We start from the raw sequence: 16,005 nt of genomic DNA on the forward strand, positions 1-16,005 counted from the left end.
CTTTGCTTTATGATAGCTTTAAGGTTAAATCAATGGGTTTCTTAAGTTAAATCACAAGTCTTTTCTCTGGAAATAAATTATACATCACTCCGGTAGAATGCAAATTACGAGCAATTTTAGTGAAATCAATATTTTCACGGAAATTCAAATATCGCATCTGCTCGATTGGTCCATCATTGGATTTTTTCAGTAAAAAGTCGATCTGAAACTAAGCCAATCGGTTAATCAAGTCGTTCGGAAATGGTATTTACTGTGTGGGAAAAAGGGGGTTTGAAGTTGGCATAGATACGTCATAAAATTTTAATTTATTACTTAGTTAATTGGTCAAATTTAACTAACGGTCTCTATATTTCTAATCAAGTGAAATGATCGACAAAACTAAAATTTGAGTGGCAAGGTGATGATGGTGATAGTAAATTTTTCATTTGTATTTTGCTTAGGGACTCAAAACGATTGAAAAACTTCTATCAGTCAATTACAAAAATTTGATTTCCTTTAAATTATTTTTGCAAATATTCTTTCAATTTTGATAAAAAAAGAGGTTGTCTGTAATGCCGGTTTACGGACAATGATTCTACGTGATAACGTCGTCAGAAAACAGGTTGTGTGCTTTTGTTTAAAATGAGTCAATTGAAGCGTTTACTTTTTTCGATAAATTCTTTGCCGCCGGGTACAAAGGGGTTAAGTCACAAAATTGCACTTTTCGGGTTTCGATAAAATAAGAATAACCTCTTTTTTCTCTTTTATTTGGTATCAAAAACATAAATTTAGAACAACTCTTCATCGATTAGCTCAACTTCGAATTTCCTGGCAAACTATCATTTATGACTTAACCCCTTTGTACCCGGCGACAAAGAATTAAGACTTTCCTCAAATCATTATCATCATCAATAAAAGAGGTTGACTGTAAAGCCGGTTTACGGACGATGATTTTACGTGATAACATCGTTAGAAAACAGGTTGTGTGCTTTTTTTTTTAAATAAGTCAATTGAAGTGTTTATTTATTTCAAACAATCATAATTTACAAGAAAAAGCTAAAAAAGAAATACCTTTTTTATTTTCTCATTATATTAATTTTTTTTTATTTTAAAAGCTTACAAAAAAAAATTATGCAATTTAAAAGCCAAGTATTTCTTCTTAAGAATAAAAATAATTTATTGAAAACAATCATTTTCATCAAAAAAAGCAAAAAAAAACATGAATTTTTATCTTCTCACGTCATTAATTCCATTTTGTTCCCTAACAACCTATACAAAATTTTATACCATCTGAAAGCTTATTGTCTTAGCTCAAAATATATATATCGATCAGGTCTATGAGACATCTACAAAAAGGGCTAGAATTTTTTGAACTCGATCAAATTTCATTAAAAAAACCAAAAAAAAAAACATTTATTTTTATGTTCTCACGCTATGGAATCAATTTTTTTATTTGACAACCTATAATACGTATCAATTTCATTTCAAAGATGAATACAAGACAAGTTAGAATTTTTTAAAGTCAACCATGTCGAATTTCCAGACTGAGATTACGGTACTTCCCACACTGGTGGCAGTTAGGGGGCCAACAGATCTCCACTGGTGTTTTCAGATTTTTCGCAAGATTCTTTATTTAACATTGTGTAGCTTGTAGTTAGTCTACCGTTATGTGTGATATACCAAATGAAAGGTAATTGTATCAGGATGCTCATTAAAGTTTAATAAAATTTCTATCTGCTCTTGGTCAAAAGTTATAACCTGTTGAATTCTAAAATTTTATTTAACCGTTATCTCAAAATTGTGTTTACGAAAATGATTGAAACTTCGCACACATTTAGTCGTGCTACGAAAAGCTAAAAATTAAAAACTATCCAAAAAAATACCCCTAAAAAACAAGGTATTTTTCAAAAATTCATATTTCGAAACGCAGAGTGTTGGAAAAAAATTCGTATCAGACGTCTACTTTTTTTTCCCCTCATCTTTCACCTGGCACCTTTAGAATTGTCAAAAAAAATTTCCCCTACCCAAAATCATCATTTTGTCATAGCCCCAACACGTGTACAACGTCCAAACAAAACGTTATAACTTAGTTTCAAATTTTTTTTAGATTTTCTCTTAAATGCAGTTATTCTTAAGTTAGTCTCATCTATCTATAGCAAAGAAAAATCAACTCTCTGCGATTTTGCGTTTAGATTTTAGCCCAAACTTCATCTTTCCGTTTTACCCCTGTTTACCCTATTAAATGACGGAATTTTTAAAAATCCTTCATTTGGATTAAGCTTTAGGTTATTATCTTTCAAATAAGCTATAGAAGATTTTTGTATCTCTAATAGTTTTTTTTTTTTTTAATTTTGAATTTAAATTTTTGCCGCACTGCGAAAGTGCGAGAATGGAACGGGAGAAAATGGCTGCCATGATTCATCGATTTATAAGACGTTATCACTTCAAAAAAAAGATTTTAGAATGACGGTATTACTTTTAAGTGTTTTTCACAAAAAATACCAAAACATTATGAAAATGTAAGCAAACGACAGTTTTTCAAATTTTTTCTGACGCTCTTACAATTGCCTTTGATGACCTTTACATCATTTTTTCCTCTGCATGTTCTTAAATCTCTATTTCAATTTTCGATACATTAACATTAAAGACGCATAAGTAATTAATTTTGATTACTTCTGGTTTCAATCAATTTCACATAAAAGCTATACGCTCATGGTCGACAAACAAATTTTGCAATTAAAAACATCTTATTCATTTAACAAATAATTAACTTTTGTTTAGATTTATCAACAATAACAAAAAAAAAAACAAAAAAAAAAACAGAAACAAAATAACAATTCACAAAAATAAATAAAACAAAATTATTCAACAAACAAACCAAAAACTCACACACAACAAAAACCTTGTCCTCTTAAACAACACAAAATTAAAAACAACAAATGAATCATCACCAGCAAGTAGACAGCGGAAAATTGTTTAAATTGTTGTGTATTCGCACATTGGCACACACATTCTGCATATTTATTTATTATTTTCCGTATCTACCCCAGAGATTTCTCTTCGCCAATTTCCATTCACTAAAAAATCCAATACACGAAGATGGTCCAAAGTCCAAAAAAAAAAACTTTCAGCCATGTGACACATGTCATAAAATTTAAATTAAAAACAACTAAAAACAAACAAAAAATAATCATCATCTTCCATTTACTCAAAGTCACGATGCGATGTTGTAAGTGCGAGTAACATTCGTATGATTCGTGTGATATGTGTGAACAAGCTTCACACTTTGATCATCTTCATCATCACTTTTTTCTGAAGTCTCTGCGAAGAGTGAAATGAACTACTTTTGCAATTAACAAGCAAACATATTCACAGTCTTCTCTCGGTTCTTGGATCATCTTCTGTACGACATCAGTCGTCGACTCGGTGAATAGTTGTTGTCCATTCGTCTGACAATCTTTTTGGGCAATAAAGCTTAACATTCTGACACGCTATACAGACATGCAATGTTATATGATGTCTCTGTCGCTCTGTCTGTCTGAATTAAAAGTGAAAATTATGTCGGAGAATTTTCTTTGATGACTAAAAGGACAAGACCGCTTCGAGATACAACATGCCTCTGCCTCCACACAGCTGACAAAAAACAATTTGGCATTTGAATCTGATGCTCGGTGTGAAGTGTGAGTACAAGTAATCTGTTAATGCATTTTCAAGGGGTGGAATAGGAAATACGCCTACAAAGTAACACCACCTCTAATAACTAACAGCTAACACGCCGCCATGATTAGGTGCCAAAAGAAGTACACTGTGAACGCATTTCATGGAAACGCATCAGCTCAGTACACACATGATATCTCTGTCGCATATGTGAGTGCGATGACAGTTTCCGCTTTTGTCGTCGCTGTAGCTTGTCATCATTTTCAATCAAAACTAACAAAAAAAAACCCTAAATTATAATGTACATGGTATCAATTTCAAAGATACAAAAACTAACTGCGCATTTTACACGCAAAACACTGATAACACTTAGCTGGAAAGCAAAGGAACAACAAAAAAAATGATCAAACAAAAATATTATACAAAATACTACGCCCGAGGGTTGAAGAGGCGGAAATACCAACATCCATTATGACAATCGCTATTTTTTTTTTCGTTCGCTTTTTTTGCCGCTTTCAGCCTCTTTCTGTTGCTTGCTTATCAATGGAAGTCATGGAGGTTTTGTCTGTTTTTATGAATGAAAATTTGAATTTCTATAGATTTTTACACTTGTGGCAGTTTATTTCAGTTCGAATTGGTTTTTTTTTTTTTGGTTTCGGTTTCATGTTCGGTTATAATATGTGTGTTCCAATGTATTCCAGGCCTAAAGGTTATGTGATGTTCAACATCCGTCGTATTGTATTGTGATGGAGATAAAATATTTTTTAAGAATCTCAAAGATGAATGGAAGATGAATGTGGCAGATAAGTGCTAAATGCTTATTATGATCTTCTTTTTTTTTTTTTTTTAGCTAATTTGGTGACTAAAGTTAAGGGGGTAGAGGGAAGAAAGATTGAGAAAGAGATCTTTATAGAATCATATAAAGCTATACGCACACTTCCGGTTCAAAAAAAGGAGGTTTATGAACTGACAAATCGGGTGGCAGGTATAGACCTTGAGATAATTATTTTGCGTATAAACATAATTTGTGTTTCTTATTTGGATTTCGAATAAATTTTTGATTGATATGCGATCATCGTATGTTTTGATTAGGATTTTTGTTAGCTTTAGTTTTGTTTTGGAGGTTTGAAATATTTTGGAACTTCTTTTTGTTTGCGGCTTTTGTTAGGAAAAACTTAATGAATAATGATTTATTTGTATATGTATATTGTTAGTAGAAATATATTCTGAAGACAAAACAAAAAAAAAATATTTTCTGCAAATTTCAGAGTTAAAAACATCCAAACTTATTCAATTTGTGCTAATACTCTAGAATTAAAAATATTCTCAATAATTTACATCATTACTCTCTCATTTTTTAGGTATAGTATAATGTAGTTTAATGTCAAACCTTATAAAAGCAAAGAACAATATATATCATTTTTTGACAATGAATTTAATATTTGATTTTAAAATAAGATCTAAAACAACGGCTTTATCAATATATTCTTTATGGTAACGTAGTGGAGGAGTAACGCAGTTGTAAATATCTAATTATATCAAAAGTATTAGCTAAATTTCAAAAACAAACTGCAAAATTGTTATCACTGTCAAAACTGTTAGCATAAAAACTCTATATATGAATAACATTCAATAACATATACTTATCTCACAAAAGCGGTTATTCAGTGGTCACGCAACAAACACTCGCACCTCTTTCAGTGACTTTGAAACTATTATTTGCTCTAGCTCATTCCGACGCCCCGCCCCGCCCTGACCAATATGTATAATTTATTAAAAGAGTTACAACAAATCGAAACTACAGTAACTTAGTGTCACATGGTAACGCAGGGTAGCTAAGATTTTATTTATTGCTGGGGAACACAACTTTGGTAATTAATTACTTCACCAACAATGTTCAAGCAAAACGCAGCATACGAGAAATTCTTCTTTATATCATGAGACGGATGATCTGCGGCATCAATATTTGTATAAAAAAACAACTGCGTTACCCGCAGATAGATCAAAATTTGAGTTACCTATACTTATTTGCATTTTTTCCTCTTAAAAAGTTAAAATTCGACCAAAGGGACAAATTTTTAGGCATCAAATAGTTTTTTGGCCCAAGTAAAACAATTTGTTTATCCTGAGCATTAGATAGATAGATTTCATAAAATCTTTTCAAATTCACTGATAAAACCCAAATTTTTCAACTTTAAAAAAAGCAATCATAAGAAGATACATATTGTCATCGTCACAGTCACTTTGAAATCAATCTTGTTTATTGTGGGTTTGTTTTTTCCTCTTTTAGGAATTCTTCTGAAGTTCACAAGTTTATACAACTAAATTGATTGTGGATCATTTATTAGGTTATAACCAAATTTTTAGCACCTATAACAAGAGGGTTCTTTTCTTATCGTTTGCATACTTCCATAATTTGTTCACAATTTGTCTCCACTTTTTCATATGAAAATGCCCATATTTTAAATTAAAAATTTAATAAATTTTCGAAAACAGTCTTTAAGATACGAAACCATCAAAAATTAACCTTTCTTCCATGTTGATTTTTAAATTTTCATCTTCAACGCAAAATCATTCCGAATAATAGTTAAAAAAAATGTGGTTTTCATTGATTTCACATTGTTTTATGGTAGCTTTTCCCTCAGTGTTTCTATTATAACTTATAGGTATTATTTTGTACCTCATATTCGGTCTCTGATGATTTTGGATGGGGTGTTGATTAATTACATTGATTAATCGAATGCAACATTATTTACAACTCAAAAAAACTCATATTTTAATTTTTTATAAAATTAAAAATTTTAATCGTAGATATCCAACAAATTTAAGCTTCAGATCGTCTCCCAATAGATTCCCAAATATTGTTGCAGCTAAAATTAGAAATTTTGTTTGACCAAAAACATTTTAATACCAATAAAATAAGCTACCTTTAACTCATTTATAAAAAAAAATTTAGTGCCGAATTTCCCAACATGAACATTTCGGAAGTTTTTCTTTACGTTTTTCATTTGAAAATGTGCGGGGTTCGAAATTAATCATTCTAAAAGAAAGTAACTTTACTTAATTTTAAGGAGTTCATGATAATATTAATACATATCACATTTTTATATAAATTTCGTCGATTTTATTTAAACTTTTTATTTAGTAATAAAGTAACAAAAACACTTTTTCACAAAAAACATCAACATTGTAGAAGCTTTTTTTTTGAAAAAGGCTTTGACATAATTTTATCACAACTTGTAATGATTTATGTGTTGATATACACAACTTGTAACTTTTACTCGTATCATAATATTGACTTCACGTTCACAACCACAATAAACCAAACGCCTGCGAAGTAATATTCAAAACAATCCTTGACCTCGTTCAACACACCTCCCAAGAAGTTAATTGTTAACATATTTTCGATTGTTGTTGTCCAATACCGACAACAACAATAACAAATTAATAAAAAATAATAAATAATAGCGCAATTTTCAAAAAGAATTAATAAAAAATGTGCGTTTAATTTGTCATTAAAAAAAAAATGTAGGTAATAAAAGCTTTGATGTTCGTCGAAGCACAAAGGTGGAGCAGTGAATCATTTATCCATGAAAATGTTTAATAAAAGGCTAAACATAAACAAATTTTTAACAAGACTTACCTTGATGGCTCTTTTGGTTTTTATGCCATTTTTTTTTTGAGTATGTTTTTAATGTCAAAATTGTTTTGCAAATTAAGTGTTTATTTATGTTTTTAATTCTATACGAAAGGATACACTAAAGACTATAAGCTTTTACATGACACAAATACACACAGAAATGAACACAATATTGAGCTTTTATTATGAATTTTACACAACGGCACTGATGATAAAATATAGAACACAAAATGGCCAAATACACACACACTGACAAAGAGAAAGCGAAAAAACACCGGTTGGTACGTACACAAGGACACTTGAAATCAATGTTTTTAGATGAGTGTTAGTGAATAGTCCTTTTAAAAAAGGAGCATTCAAAGGAAAAAGCGAATAACAATCTATAATATGCACTAGAATTCGAAGAGAAAAAACTCATTAACACAAACGATTTTCTTTTATTTTAGATTTGCCGTATTTATTGTCTATACGTGGCAGTTTGATTTGTTTTATGGCAGCACGAATAATTACATAATAAATTGACGAAATGAACACTAAATTCGAGTTGTCACTGACATCTTGAAGGATTTTCGCGTTAACTGAAGAAGAAAGTGTGTATTTTGTTGGGACAACGACGACATCAACAAACTTTTTTTTGTATAGAAATGCAACAAAGTACAATTTAAGCTTGGAAAAGCTTGAACCTATTCAAATTTCTGAGTATTTTCAATACTAGAGGGCGTTTTATTTAACTTTGAAGGAATTTGTATACATATCCTTTTATTTTAGCGATGCTGGAATTTTGATACCAAGAATTTGAAACAATCACTTTTTTATTTACAACTCCACAAGCAATATTCAATAAAAAAAATTTCTTTGAAACTGGCAGTGAAATAGAAAGGATTTCAAATATTTGAAGCTCAATTAAGACCGTGTGTAAATTGCGTTAACACCGTGTAAAATTTTTGACCCGGTTGAGGTGAACAAAAAAATTTCAGCTGTATGGCTTATTGTTTAATATTTTTCTCTGCCTCTTTTCTGCCTTTTTAATACAAAAAAAAAACTAAACAAAACCAACTGCAAAAAAAATTTAACTCGAATTTAACAAGGTCCCAGAGCCCAATAAATTTTTAACAGCTAAAAATTTTTTATTCACCTCAATAGTGGCAAAAATTTTACACGGTGTTAACTATTTAACGCAATTCACACACGGCCTAACATGCAAAAAAAAGCTTTGAAAACTATTATTTAGAAATTTTTTTTTAAATATAGGTACATACCTACCTACATTTGTAGGTACAATTATTGTACATTGCCTGAAATTATTACTGAATTTAGCTATGTATTTATTTTCATAATGGAATTTAATGACAAAAAATAGTTTAGAATTCACTCGTCACTCGTTTTAGGTAATAGGCAGACAATTTTCGGCTCTCAGATCTGATGGTCCTTATATTTAACTGTTATGTTTATGATGTTGTTCGAAAGTCCACTTTATGTTTTCGAATTTAAAAATAAATATATGTCAAAAACATACATATACCTAAAACAATTAAAAAAAAAAAAAAACAGAATTTGCATTTTTTTTTTTTTTAGCGACTTTGTTCAGACCATTTATGAGATATTTTTGAGTAAAAAATGTCAAAAACTAATTTTTTGGTTAATTCTATCTCTAACTAATTTTGAATTTTGATAAATTTTTGTGGAAATGTAGATTTTTACGAGTATGTTTTGAGTACCTAGACTTGAATCTCGATTTTTGAAAAAAAAAAAAATCCTAATCAAAAAAGTGGGTGAAAGACAGCCCATGACGAATAGCTTAACATAAAATGACAAAAAATTGATACTAATTCAACATTTGAAGGGCAAATTTTATAAAAAAAAATCTTTGCTTTAGATGAAATTGACCATTTTTGATAAGCAATTAGAATGTTGGAAACCACATAGGGAAACATCAAATTTCTTAAGTGATTTTTAAAAGGCTTTATTTAATAGCCTTAGTAAAGATTTAAGAAAATAATTTGAAAGCTCCAAAAATCTAGTTTTCAGGTCTTCTATTCAAAATCATTAGTTCCTGTTTTCTTTAATTTCCTTATCAAAATTATGGTCCTTCGGACTCAAAGTTCGTAGGAATCTAATTAAAAAAATTATATAAGGTTGTAATCGCGTTGTATTAAAATCAACAATTCTTCCAATTGATTTTACATTGGTTTTAATCTGTTCCTCGCAAGTAAAAATTAAATCTGATAAACTTATTTAGTTTGTAACTTAAGCTAAGTTCACATCTCGCAATAAATTTTAGTGCATATGGAAGAAAATTTGGCGTCTGATGCTAAAAATTGTACACAAACAAAATCTTAAAAACGGTAAAAATTGAAATCAACTGGAAAAATTGATGTTTTTTAAAATATGATTTTCAAAATTTTGTCTTTATTTTTTTTAGTTCGATTTGTAGGTACCTACTGGTTTTGTTTTAAAATGACATGAAATATGTATACTTTTTTATCTGAACAATGTAAGAACAAGGTACATTAAACACTAAATTTAGATTTAAAATAAAATGATTTCCCTTTTGAGTTGAAAGTAATTTTTTCTCCGATTAAAATAAATTTTGAGAATAAAAGCAACCTTCATCACCTTTAATTACACTGCCCAACACACAAAAATTTTCCAGACCGTTTTTTATCATTTCTTACTAAGTTTAGGGTGCTGATTCCAAAAATTACATTTGTTTTTTTCTAGCAGCTTTAGTTTTTAAATTATTCATACATGAAAATTCATAGAAATTCATACAATTTTTTTTTTTGTATTTTTATTTTACTTACTGAACCGAAATACATTACATTCGAAACAAGTTTTTCCAACAAAACTTTTTTAAAACACTTGTAATAATGAAATCTAAAAAAATAGTATGAAATTACCCCAAAAATGTGAAAAATTAAAATGTCTAAAAAAATAGAGCTCGTAGAAAGCAACCAGTGTGATTTAGGCTTAGTGAACCCAAATGCATTAGGTTCGATAAGAAAATTTCTGGAAAATGTTTACAAACAGTTAAAATAAGTACGAAATTACCCAAAAAAATGTGGAAAACTAAAATAATTAAAAACAAGTAAAAATAGAGCTCCTAGAAAAAAAAAATGTGATTTTTAGGATTACTGACCCCAAATAGGTACATTGAGTTTAATATAATTTTTTCTGAAAAACTTTAACAAACCCTTAAAATAAGAAAAACTTAGAATGTAGTATGAATATTTCCCCAAATGTGAAAAATTAAATATTTCAAAAACTAGAGCTGATAGAAAGAAACTAATATTATTTTTGAGCTAACCGAACCCAAATCTATAAAATTTGATATAAATCTCTCTGGAAAATTTTAAAAAGTTGAAAATTGTTGGCCAGTAGTGCTATCTAGTAAAAATTAGTTGGGATAAATGCTTGGAACAATTTGAAACTATGAAAACATGACTTTGGAAGGTTTTTGTGAAAAAAAAAGTTACTTTGCATTATTCTCTCGAAATCACAAACTTTTTTTTATTTTACTTTGTGTCGTAATTTAGAGTCTCTATCTATCGGAACCAATTGCGTCGAACGGTCACTAAGTTTTCTAATCTGAAAAATTATCACTTCGCTGATGCAGTAGATAGGTGAGTAGGTATTATGTAGTAGGTACTACATACAGTAAAACCCGGATAAGTGCTTCTCGCTTAAGTGCCTAACCCGCATAAGTGCCTTTGTTTTTTAGAACCAAAATTTTAAGGATTTTTTCATATAAAACTCATCTTTTAAGTACCTTTCGCTTAACTGCCTTTCCCGCTTAACTACCTTCTATTTTAAATACTTATAATTGAATTTACTTGCAGGAAATTCTTTTAAGTACACATTTGAAACAAGTTTCAGCAGTAAGAAAAACTTCATTTGCTAAAGCGCTTTAAGATTCAAAAATTCTACTAAAAGTAGAAACTAAGTAGTTAGTTATTTTAAACTTTCAAAGTTATTTTGTTTGTGAAGATTCTGTTTTTAATAAATCAAACATGTTTTTCTTTATTTTTAAGTAAATATAGAGATAAGTGCCTATGAGCACTTAAGCGGGTTCTTGTAAGCAACTTACCCGCTTTAGTGCCTAACAAAACGGGGCATTTAAGGTGAGGTACTTATCCGGGTTTTACTATTTAGATTCCTAAATGATATCTGTGTGATTCAACTTGCCTTGAATTCCCGAGAAAAGTCTGTAGTTTACTTCAAATTCCACCTTAAATAGGCATAAGTATAACTTACAACAAATTAACTTAACAAAAATTTACAATTTCTTTACCCAAGGCGAAATCTTGGAAATCGAATTGAATGTGAGTGATATTTCACCGCAGGTGTATCAAATTCGTCCCCAAAATCTTTTTTTTTTTCAAAAAAAACCCACTTTCCCCTTATTAAATTCTGCACAAACAAACAAAATAATAATTTGCTGAATCATCATCTTCAATAATAATTTTCAATTATTAAATTCCATGACATAAACTCATTGATAGCTTTTACTATAGACATCTACAAGTTACGAGTATAGATACCTACATCCGCCAAAATGTAAACAAACTTTCTTCGTCATTTTTATCTATACAACTTACATATGAAGAATACCTATGAATCATGATGCCCCGTTTAATATTATTACGTAGTTTTAAACAAAACAACTGTGCATTTTCTCTCTAAAACGGCTAACGTAAGTTGTTTATTTCAAACCCAAAATAGGACACACAAAAGACAAAATGAAAATAAAAAAAAAAAAAACATAAACAAATTATATTTTTTCGCGAATTTTCGAAATTATCATTCATTACAACAAAAACAGAAAAAGAAAACAAACAAAACAAATCTAACACAACGCAAATTTGGTATCTATACCAACAACAACAACAATAACATACCCTACTTCTTCTAGCTTCCAATTTCCAACACAAATTGGCACAAGGCTGCAAAAACAAAAAACAACAAACATGAAGCAAAGAAGCAACAAAAACCAAAACAATACTATTTTTTAACAGAGTAAAAACAAAAATGGAAAAACACAAACAAACATTACTCAGTAGTTAGTAGGTAGATATCTAAAGCTTCACTCTTCCCCCTCTTCCCCTAACCAACTCATCAACCAAAATTTCTGGGTTTGTTTTGGGCTTTGGCTCTAATTTACTGGGTGCAATTATTGCCGCTTGCTGACCTATTTTCTTCTTTCGATAGAAAAACAAAAAACCAAAAAAACGGAGCCCCAAATCTACAATCATGTTGTTGTTGTTGTTGGTAAAAATGCACAGGTGGGGAGCAGGGATGGGACTTTGCTGCAATTGCAGTAGATCTACTGCATTTTCTTCAAGAAACAAATCTACTGCCTTTAAATAAAATCTACTGCACTTTTTGTTTTACAAAAAAAAAAAAAAATTATCAGCCTATTGTGCGTTTCATGTGAACAAAATTTCACCCGAAAAAATTGAATTTTACTTTTATTTCTATTATGAGTTCCGTGAGGAAAGTTGTTGACGTTCAGAAAACTCCTCGTATTTTGTTCAGGTAATTTGCGGGGCAGTGTTGCCAGAGCCGGCTATTTATCGCCAAACAAGCTCCTTGAACATTTCACCCGCTACTTAAAATTTTGATTTGCGATTAATCGGAATTTAGCCCTTTTAATTTTGAACTTGGCGACTTAAGGCTTCTTTGAAATCAAAGCATTTTACAACAAAAATCCATTAAATATGTGAACAGAGATAACCAATTTGCATACACTATTCATTATTAACTACTACTAATTTAATTTCATGCCCGTCAATGATCATAAAACCCAGAATATACAAATAGGTATCAAATAGGTATGAAAAAAAATTGTACTTGAGGTCTGATATCCAAAATTTTTCTGAAAATTAAAAAAAATAAATAGCAAAACAAAACTATATGCGTTTTTTATGCCATATTTTAAAAAGGCTATTTTTGGCTCCAAGATTTTTCAAAATCGGCTCCTTGCTTCTTAAATATTCTGGCAACACTCTGCGAGGTAGTCGACAGATCTCTTTGCACTTAAAATTTAGTGGCGAACAAAAATCTAGTTTTGCCGTTATTAAAATTCCATGCGAACAAAAATGTTTCGTATGGAAAATTTCCACGTGAATCTCGTGTAAAAATATTATCTGCATATTATTTATATTATTTGTTTGATCGTTATTCTGAATGCAGTCAATTTCATTCTAATACGTAACGTGTGTTTTTACGTATAATTAATACAAAAATGCATACATTTTTGTTTTGGTCCGTTTTTGTTATATTTTCTAAAAAGAAATGAATGTTTAGCTTTTGTTATTTTTTATGAAATTCTAAAAATATAAAAATCTACTGCGATAAAAATGAATCTACTGCGTTTTTTGTTCAAATCTACTTCGACATTTTTTTCAAAAAGTCCCATCCCTGGTGGGGAGTTTAATCTACCCCAATAATGTTGTTTTTGTGAAAATGTAATGAGAACAAGAAGGTAGAAACACCTAACACACACAAACAAACCTACAAGAATATTCAAAAAAGGTCAGTGTAAACAGAGAGAGGGAGGAAAAAAATGATAAGCTTGATGGAAGATTTAGGAAACTTCAGGGCTTTCTGTTTCTGGAGCTGGAGTGGGACCCCAAGCCCCAACTCTGTGTGTTAATTTTTCTGGATTATCATCATCTACTACCTTCCTTTCCTATTCCAGTCATATCAACTTAAACTTTGACTTTCTCTCCATCTCTTTCAAGTACCTACACTTGTTGGGAATGATATTTTTGCTCCCTTTTTTTTCTAACGACATCACATTGAAGACGATGACGACGCACGCACGGAATTTCCATGGTTTTAGAAAAAAAAAGAAGAGTGATAAGAAAAGCAACAACAACAAAAAAATACAACGCGTTCCTTTCCTACGCACGCAACCAACAACCAACTTTTGATAGTATTATTGACTTTTTTCTCCTCTTTCTCACTCTGTCAGCTCTCTCTTTCTCTGTAGGCCCCCTTCATGAAAACCCTTTCTAATTTGTTTTTGTTTTTACTTGATTTTCTCATTATACCCACATCCGTTCAAAAACATAGAAATAGTGGAATTCCATTCGAGTTGAGAAGTAAAAAAGTATTGATAGTTTTTTTTTCGCGCGCGCGGGAGAGAGCATATAACAAAAACTAGAGGAAATGGAAACGACTAGAAAATAAGACCAACATTCCATTCCAATTCATTTCTATATTGCCCCTTTTTGAAAAATGAATAAAATGAATTCTAGATTGAGCGAAAAACTTCAAGTATTCATTTGTTTTCTCCTCATTTAAAGTCCACAAATTCATCGCGATGAATTTCTCCTCTCTCTAATTCATTTTACTCTTTTTTTCGTTCCGTTTTGATGAGCTATTCTACAAACGGAACGATATGGAAAATAGAGGAATTGACGGTTATGCGCACAACAGACACGAACCAAAACAAAGAAGAAGAAAAACAAACCTGCCACTCTGCCATCGTCATCGACATTCCTCTTTCACATCCCCTTCACAATATAACAACACAGTGAGGAACACAACGAAAGCAAAAGAAAAAACAAAAACACCATTCCCCTACTATTACACCAGACAAGCCAGCATCATCACAAGGCATTTATCAACTTGGTTGAGCGAGGTTGAATGAAATCTAAAGCCCGTTAACTAAATGTCAGAAAGAGATGCAAGAACAACAAACAATTTGCCCTCACTCCACTTGCATTATACACATTTTTTTTTGGGTTCAATTTTAGTTGCTTGTGTTTTTATTTTTGTTTGATTCTTCTTTCTCTTTGTATTCGCATCTTTTATATCGTCGTTGGTTGTGCCGTTTGCTGCTGCTGGTAGTGCCGTCAACGACTTTTCATGTCGTATTTTTCTGTATATATAGGGTGTATGAGAGTGAAGGGATGAAAAGAGGGATGTTGTTTTTGCAGAGAAGAGAGAGAGAAAGAGATAGAGAGAGAGAAAAAACCACATCCAGTGACGTAACATTTTTGAGGAAAATTGCTTTGGATAGGAAAACGGGCAGCTGGCATTTTGTGTTATTAATGATTTTTTTTTCCTTCTCTCTTATTGTTTTTGTTGTTGATGGAAATTCGAATGGAAGTAAAAAGGGTGGAGGGGGGAGAAGAGGGAAAGACAAATTAGAGAATGGGAGATGGGGGAGATGTGTGTATGTTTGTGCGTCTGTGCCGCACTGATAGTAAACTCATGCATGCGTTTGTAAATAAGATTGTTGGAGAGGGGGTGTCGGTGAGGAGGAAAAGGGGGGGGGGGAAATCATGGCGTATAGCTTGTTGGCGGGAATATTTCGTATATTTTGAATTTGGTTGGATTGTTGGGGTGGATATTTTCATATTTGTTGTTGTTGCTTGGTTTTGTTTTTGTATTTTTTTAGGGTGCCAGTTGTTGTTACAAATTAAAGGCAGGGGGCGCTTGTGTGTGAGGGATGATGATAATAATTTTGGTTGGGGATTGTTGAGGAAATGATTTTTCTTTTCTTTTTTTTTTGTTGCTTTTGCTTTTCGTTTTTGTTTTGGGATGCTTTTGCTTCCTCCTCTGTACGCGTGGTTTTTTTCGGAAAATGTTTGATATGACGGGGGTAGTGGTGGCGGTTGTTGGTGGCTTCGGCATGGGCTTGTTGATGGTGGTGTAGGTATACAAAAAAAAAGGGGGTGTTATGTTGCTTTTTCGGATTTTCATTAGACACATCGATT

The 16,005-nt window shown here is 31.0% G+C and overlaps 1 protein-coding gene across 2 annotated transcripts in view; it reads right to left on the reverse strand.

Annotated features, from left to right (window-relative positions):
- Positions 1-7,880, reverse strand: part of LOC129912173 (rab GTPase-binding effector protein 1) — a 71,910-nt gene extending 64,030 nt beyond the window's left edge. The window contains exon 1 of one of the 2 annotated variants that reach the window (XM_055990315.1): positions 7,280-7,880. The gene's annotated coding sequence lies outside the window, so the exon portion shown is untranslated. The remainder of the gene's footprint in view (positions 1-7,279) is intronic. The other variant, XM_055990313.1, reaches the window with a different exon arrangement.
- Positions 7,881-16,005: the final 8,125 nt, after the last annotated feature.

Source organism: Episyrphus balteatus, chromosome 2 (assembly GCF_945859705.1).
Source record: "Episyrphus balteatus chromosome 2, idEpiBalt1.1, whole genome shotgun sequence".
In the NCBI taxonomy this organism is placed as follows: Eukaryota; Metazoa; Arthropoda; class Insecta; order Diptera; family Syrphidae; genus Episyrphus; species Episyrphus balteatus.